A 6,000-nucleotide genomic window follows, 5' to 3' on the forward strand; every position below is an offset into this window, starting at 1 on the left:
AGCAGATCAGGCCTCTCCAAAGACCTTGGGTTTATCCCTTACCCCTATTTCCTGTCACCAGAAAACACAGAAAGTGCAGGTTATGATAGCAAATAAGGACAAGACCTGATGACCATTGACAATTGTCTAATCTGGCATCACATACATAGTCCTTTATTTCCTTTATATTCTTTAAGAGGAAGAGTGATCCAGAAACCAGAGAGAAAGTATAGTGTGATGCAGTAAAAATTGCAAAGAACTTGACTTTGAATTTTCTGGTTCAGTTGTCAGTCCTGCTACATTCCTGTTATGTGGTTTCTTGGAAGTTCCTTGGACTCTCTAAGCCTCAGCTCTTGTCAGCCATAAAACAGAGGCACTGATACCTTGCCACTGTCACATGGCAGTTATTGTGAGAATGGCAGGAGTGAGTGGGGGAGGAAGGACTTTGTAAAAAGCTATAAAATTGGAGATGTTACCATAACCTTTGTCAAGCCAACAATTTACTGAAAAAAATTCCCAAAATTTAGTCCTTTCTCATTGACAGAACCAAATCTTAGCACTTTTTATTCTAAGAGAAATGCTTTGCTGGAATCAAAGAGCCAACTACATTTTTGCTTCATTATGTCTAGCAAATAACCACACTATGACAAAAGAGGTATTTCAATTGTAACAAACTTTTTACAACAGTGAGAAACTAAATCAAAGGACCCTGTGTAATATATACACAATGGAATACTATTCAGCCATAAAAAAGAATGAAATCTGTCATTTGCAGCAACATGGATGGAACTAGAAGTCATTATGTTAAATTAAATAAGCCAGGTTCAGAAAGACAAATATTGCATGTTCTCACTCATATGTGGGAGCTAAAAAAGTTGATCTCATGGAGGTAGAAAGTAGAATGATAGTTACCAGAGGCTGGGAAGGGTGTGTGTAGGTGGGGAAGGTGATAAAGAGAGGTTAGTTAATGGGTACAAACATACAGTTAGCTAGAAGTTCTAATGTTCGATAGCAGAGTAGGGTTACTACTGTTAACAACAATGTATTGTATATTTCAAAATAGCTGGAAGAGAAGACTTGAAATGTTCCCAATATTAAAAAATGGTAATTGCTTAAAGTGGTGGATATTCTAAATACTCTTACTTGATCCTTACACATTCTACACATGTAACAAAATATCACATGTACCCTGTAAATATATACAAATACTATGTATCAATAAAAATAATTGTTTAACTAGCTATGTTCTTTGAAATGAATCTGTCACTTTTATCTCCAGTATCTCAGTTTAAAATAACCAAGTGACATTGAACTATTCTTTGTACAGTTTTTAAATATCTTAAATAGTGTATAATATTTTTTAAAAGACAGATTGAATAAAAATCCACCAAATGCAGCAAGACAAATCTATCTGGCCCTCAGAAAGATAAAGATATTTCTTTATACATTGCAGGATGCATTGGCTAAACCACAAAACTTTGTGAAGGTAACATAATTACAAGACAGCATGTTTTGCCAAATTCACTGAAACTTTGCAGATTTGGAAAATATCACTCATCCCTCCCCTCTGCCTAGAAGGCTGCACACCACTCTGCAGCCTCAATACACGTGCATATGTGCAGACACACACACCTGGCAGCCAGCTCAGATGTTTCCCCCTAACTCAAGCCTGATGGTAAATTGCTCCCTGTTATGTTCCTCTTCTGAACCTAGAATTCTTACCTCAATGAATAGCTGGAATCTGTTAAGACTGGGTCTTCATCATTTATACTCAACACCAAGAGCAGTTCCCTTCTTTCTTCTTTCCCTTCCCCACCCCCTTCACTTCTCCCAGTTCATGGCAATTGCAGCCTTCTATTTGCACAGACCAAAAATCATGGAGTTATTTTTTTTTAAATATATGGAGTTATCACTGACCCCTCTCTCAAACACATACCCCCTACATCCAACCTGCCAGGAAATCCTGTTGGTTCTACCTTCAAAGCTGAGTAACCAGAAACTGAGCATCTCTCACCATTTCTACTGCCAATAATCTGGTCCAAGCTAACCAACATCTCACTTGCCTGATGACTGTAATAACCTCCATGTGCCTTCCTGCTTCTAACCTTTCTCCTTGAAGTCTGTTTTCAACATACATCCAGCGAAATCCTTTTAAAATTTAAGTCACTTGTGCTCAAAGCAGGTAGCTTCTTCTTTTACTCAGAGGAAAAAGACAAAATAGGCTACAAAGCTCTATGTGATGCAGCCCCAGACTCTCTGGCTCCTCTCTCACCCTCACTCTTCACACTCGGATCACTTTGGCCTACTGGCCCTTCTTCATATAGGCCAGATACACTCTCTGCTTAGGGTCTTTGTACTTGCTCTTTCCTCTGCCTGAAACCCTGTTCCCCATATCTCCATAACTAATTCCCTTATCTCCTTCAAGTCTTTGCTCAAGTGTCACCTTCTCAGTAAGGTCCATCGTGATTATTCTACTTAACACAGTGACTGCCACACTAGAAAAAACATTTATTTTCCTTGAGGCCACCATGTTTTATTACAAAAATAGATATTTTTGTATATTTTGTGTGATATTTTGTATCATTTAGATAAAATAGAATAAAAACTTCAGAAACAAAATGATCCTTTCTAATTTAATGAAAAAATTTGTTATTGACTTCTATTCATTTAATTCATTTTTAATTAAATTGTCAATATGAATTGTAACGATAAGAACACCAACAAGTAAGATTTTCATGAACCAACTGGAGGGTTTTCCCCAGGTTTTGCTTCACGAGGCCCTGGGCTCAAAATTAGCGTGAGTTAAATACAACTCACGTGGCGGTTAATGTGTTAAAACTGCTACCTACCCTCATTCTCCCAGCATACCCAATCCCCTTTATCCTGCTGTGCTTTTCCTTTTACCCTGCTCTGATCACCTAACATGCTACAATAATATTCATCATGGTTACTATTAATTATCTACTGTCACACCCCCACCTCCAGCTAAAATATAAGCACCAAGAAGAATCCTTTCGTTTTCCATTATGTGACTCCAGTGCCTGGAACATAGTGCTCAATATATATTTGTTGCATAAATTAATTTGTTCAGAAAAAAAAAACAGACCTCCTGTTCTCAAGATGGAATGTTCTACACAAAGATTTAGAGAGCTTGGGAAGATCCATGCTGCCTAGACCATTATTTTGGTAAATGGAGGACTCAAAGCCTATTGGGTTCTCTTTTACACTTTAATTACAATTATATTTTTAATTAACTTGTATTAGAAATATAATCAGAACAAACAGCATAAAACTAAACACGTGGCAGGTTTGTGGAACTAGTAAAACCAGATCATGGGCATAGTATTTGAATGGGACTTGGTTTAACAACTCAGAGAAATCAAAAATGGAGCAGCCAGTCTATGATAGCAACCAACGCCAAGGAGTCAGGGGGAGACTCGGTCAGAAAGGTGAATCTTCTCGAACTCACAATCACGAAAATTCATTTAGATAGTGAGTTGCTCAAACACAAGACTCAAGATTTGGTTGGAGTGTTTGGGCAAAATAATTTCCTGCATGATCTTTTTAAAAGGAGTCATTGTATTTTCAGCTCAGAATACTTAAGGCCAAAATATCAGGTAGATATTACTCATCATTTCACTTTCTTGTGACTCTATAATGTGCCATACTTGCTGTTTCTGCAAAGTGTAGACAGGGCTCCGTTACTCTTGCCTGTAGCAAAATATATGCCTCCATAGACCTTTCAAAGCCCATCCCTGTGAGTCAAAACTACCAGATAGAATTCTGCTTTCAAAAGTCACTTGGCAACACATTCAGGGGCTGAAATAAAAGAGGGCTCTTCTCTATTTTTTATTCCCTGAGCCTATTTCTTAGCATCTGAAGATCAATGCAAAAAAGAACAAAAAAGAATGATAGCTGTTTCTTCTGTGGAAACTGTGGAATAATTCTCAGTCAATATTTGATTCTTTTATCCCACAGAAGTCATCTGTAATAGTTGTCACCATCCTATGTTTGTTCAGTGAATTTAAAAGTAGAAATATCAGCCCCAGTCATCTATAAAATTGTATACAAAATCTAATACTAATCATTACACATGAACTTTTCTTGAAGTGCTTTATAAAAATAACCATTTCCTTGAAATTTAGTAAGTTATACACATGCTGAAGTGTTTATGAAGAAATGTATTGATATCCCAATCTACTTAAAATGCATCAACGAAATACAATGGATTAATGGATGGATAGAGGAGTGGATATGTGGTATAACAAACATACCAAAACATTCGTGATAGAATCTAGATGGTGACTACGCATGTATTCCCTGTGAATTTTTTTTTTTTTTTTTTTTGTGAGACAGAGTCCTGCTCTGTCACCCTGGCTAGAGTGCCATGGCGTCAGCCTAGCTCACAGCAACCTCAAACTCCTGGGCTTAAGCGATCCTACTGCCTCAGCCTTCCCAGTAGCTGGAACTACAGGCATGTGCCACCATGCCTGGCTAATTTTTTCTATATATATTTTTAGTTGTCTGTATAATTTCTTTCTATTTTTAGTAGAGACAGGGTCTCGCTCTTGCTCAGGCTGGTCTCGAACTCCTGAGCTCAAACGATCTGCCCGCCTCGGCCTCCCAGAGTGCTAGGGATTACAGGCGTGAGCCACCTCACCGGGCCTGTGAATTCTTTTAATTTTGCTGTGGGTTTGAAATTTCTCATTAAAAATTTAAATAATTATTTAACTTATTTGTTAAAATTGCGTATGGTAGTCAATGAAAAGGAAACGGTAGTCAAATTATATAAATCTTGGTAAGCTAAACAGAAGAAAACAGCTCCTACTTTTAACTTAAAATTGTCCACGTTGCCTCTTGAAATGCTCAGAGAGGAAGAGTTACTTTTTACCTGAGTTCTATATCTCTACTCAGCCTGTTTATTCACTAATATTTACAATAGTAAATATTAAAACATTCTTCTTCCTTTGGCCTTACCATCGTAACACTAATTTCCAATTTTAAAATCTCCCAAAGCTTTGTATGAATGAAATAATTCATGAAACGTGCATCAGGTCCCATAACATAAGTTGGGCTCCCCTTTCCAAACAGATGCTAAGTTCTGAGTGCATCTCAAAATACTTCATACCTTTCTGCTCAATAAATTTTCAGAGAATCACAGATCCCTTTTTATCATAGTTTTCATTTTAGGTACTTCTCTTTCTCTTATGCTAACAGATATTCTTTTGGGTATTTTCTCTGTGTCTTTATCCCTGCCTTGATTTCTCTCCTTCTCTTTGTTAGTCAAGATCTCTCTCTCAGTCTCTCTCCTCCTCATCTGTCTGTTTGTACTCCTACATGTCTCTGTCTCTCTCAGCCTGTGAATGAGAAAGAAGAGATGCATTTGCAAAAATAAATAGAAAGAAACTAAAAAGTGCCTACCTATAAAAACTATTCCTGGGGGAAAAAAATAAATAATAACATGTATCAAAAATAAGATGGATTAATGGATGGATAAAGCAAATAGAAATCTCCTCTTACCTGGCAAAACCTTTCAGGCTGGTCCTTTCAATTTCTCCTTCTTGTCTTCATCCCATAAGAAGCTGTTTGAGCCTCAGGAAGTCCCTAGAGTACAAAAAAGCTTAAGGGCACAATGATACATGAGCTTTTCCAGTGTTTAATACTCCCCTAGGATCACGGAGGGGGGACCTGGGGGAGGAGTGAGGGCTGTGTTTACAGTGACGGACACACTGCCTCTGCCCCTACGTGCCTTACTGCCGTTAAATAAAAATGACCATTCACTCTGTACACACTGGCCTTAAAAATGAATACAAAAAAACAGGGAGAGAATTCTGAAAAAAAATAGTATTAATAAAGTAATATAAATGAAACCAGCCTGATTCAATTTTAATTAAAATTCCCAAGAATAAGATTTCATCATAATTATCCCTATTTCAATGTTTTTAGTCTCCACCTGAAGTCTCTAGACTATTAATTCCTTGAGAGCAGGGCCTGGGTATCATTCAACTTTGTGTCTCTCAT

Source organism: Eulemur rufifrons, chromosome 7 (assembly GCF_041146395.1).
Source record: "Eulemur rufifrons isolate Redbay chromosome 7, OSU_ERuf_1, whole genome shotgun sequence".
In the NCBI taxonomy this organism is placed as follows: domain Eukaryota; kingdom Metazoa; phylum Chordata; class Mammalia; order Primates; family Lemuridae; genus Eulemur; species Eulemur rufifrons.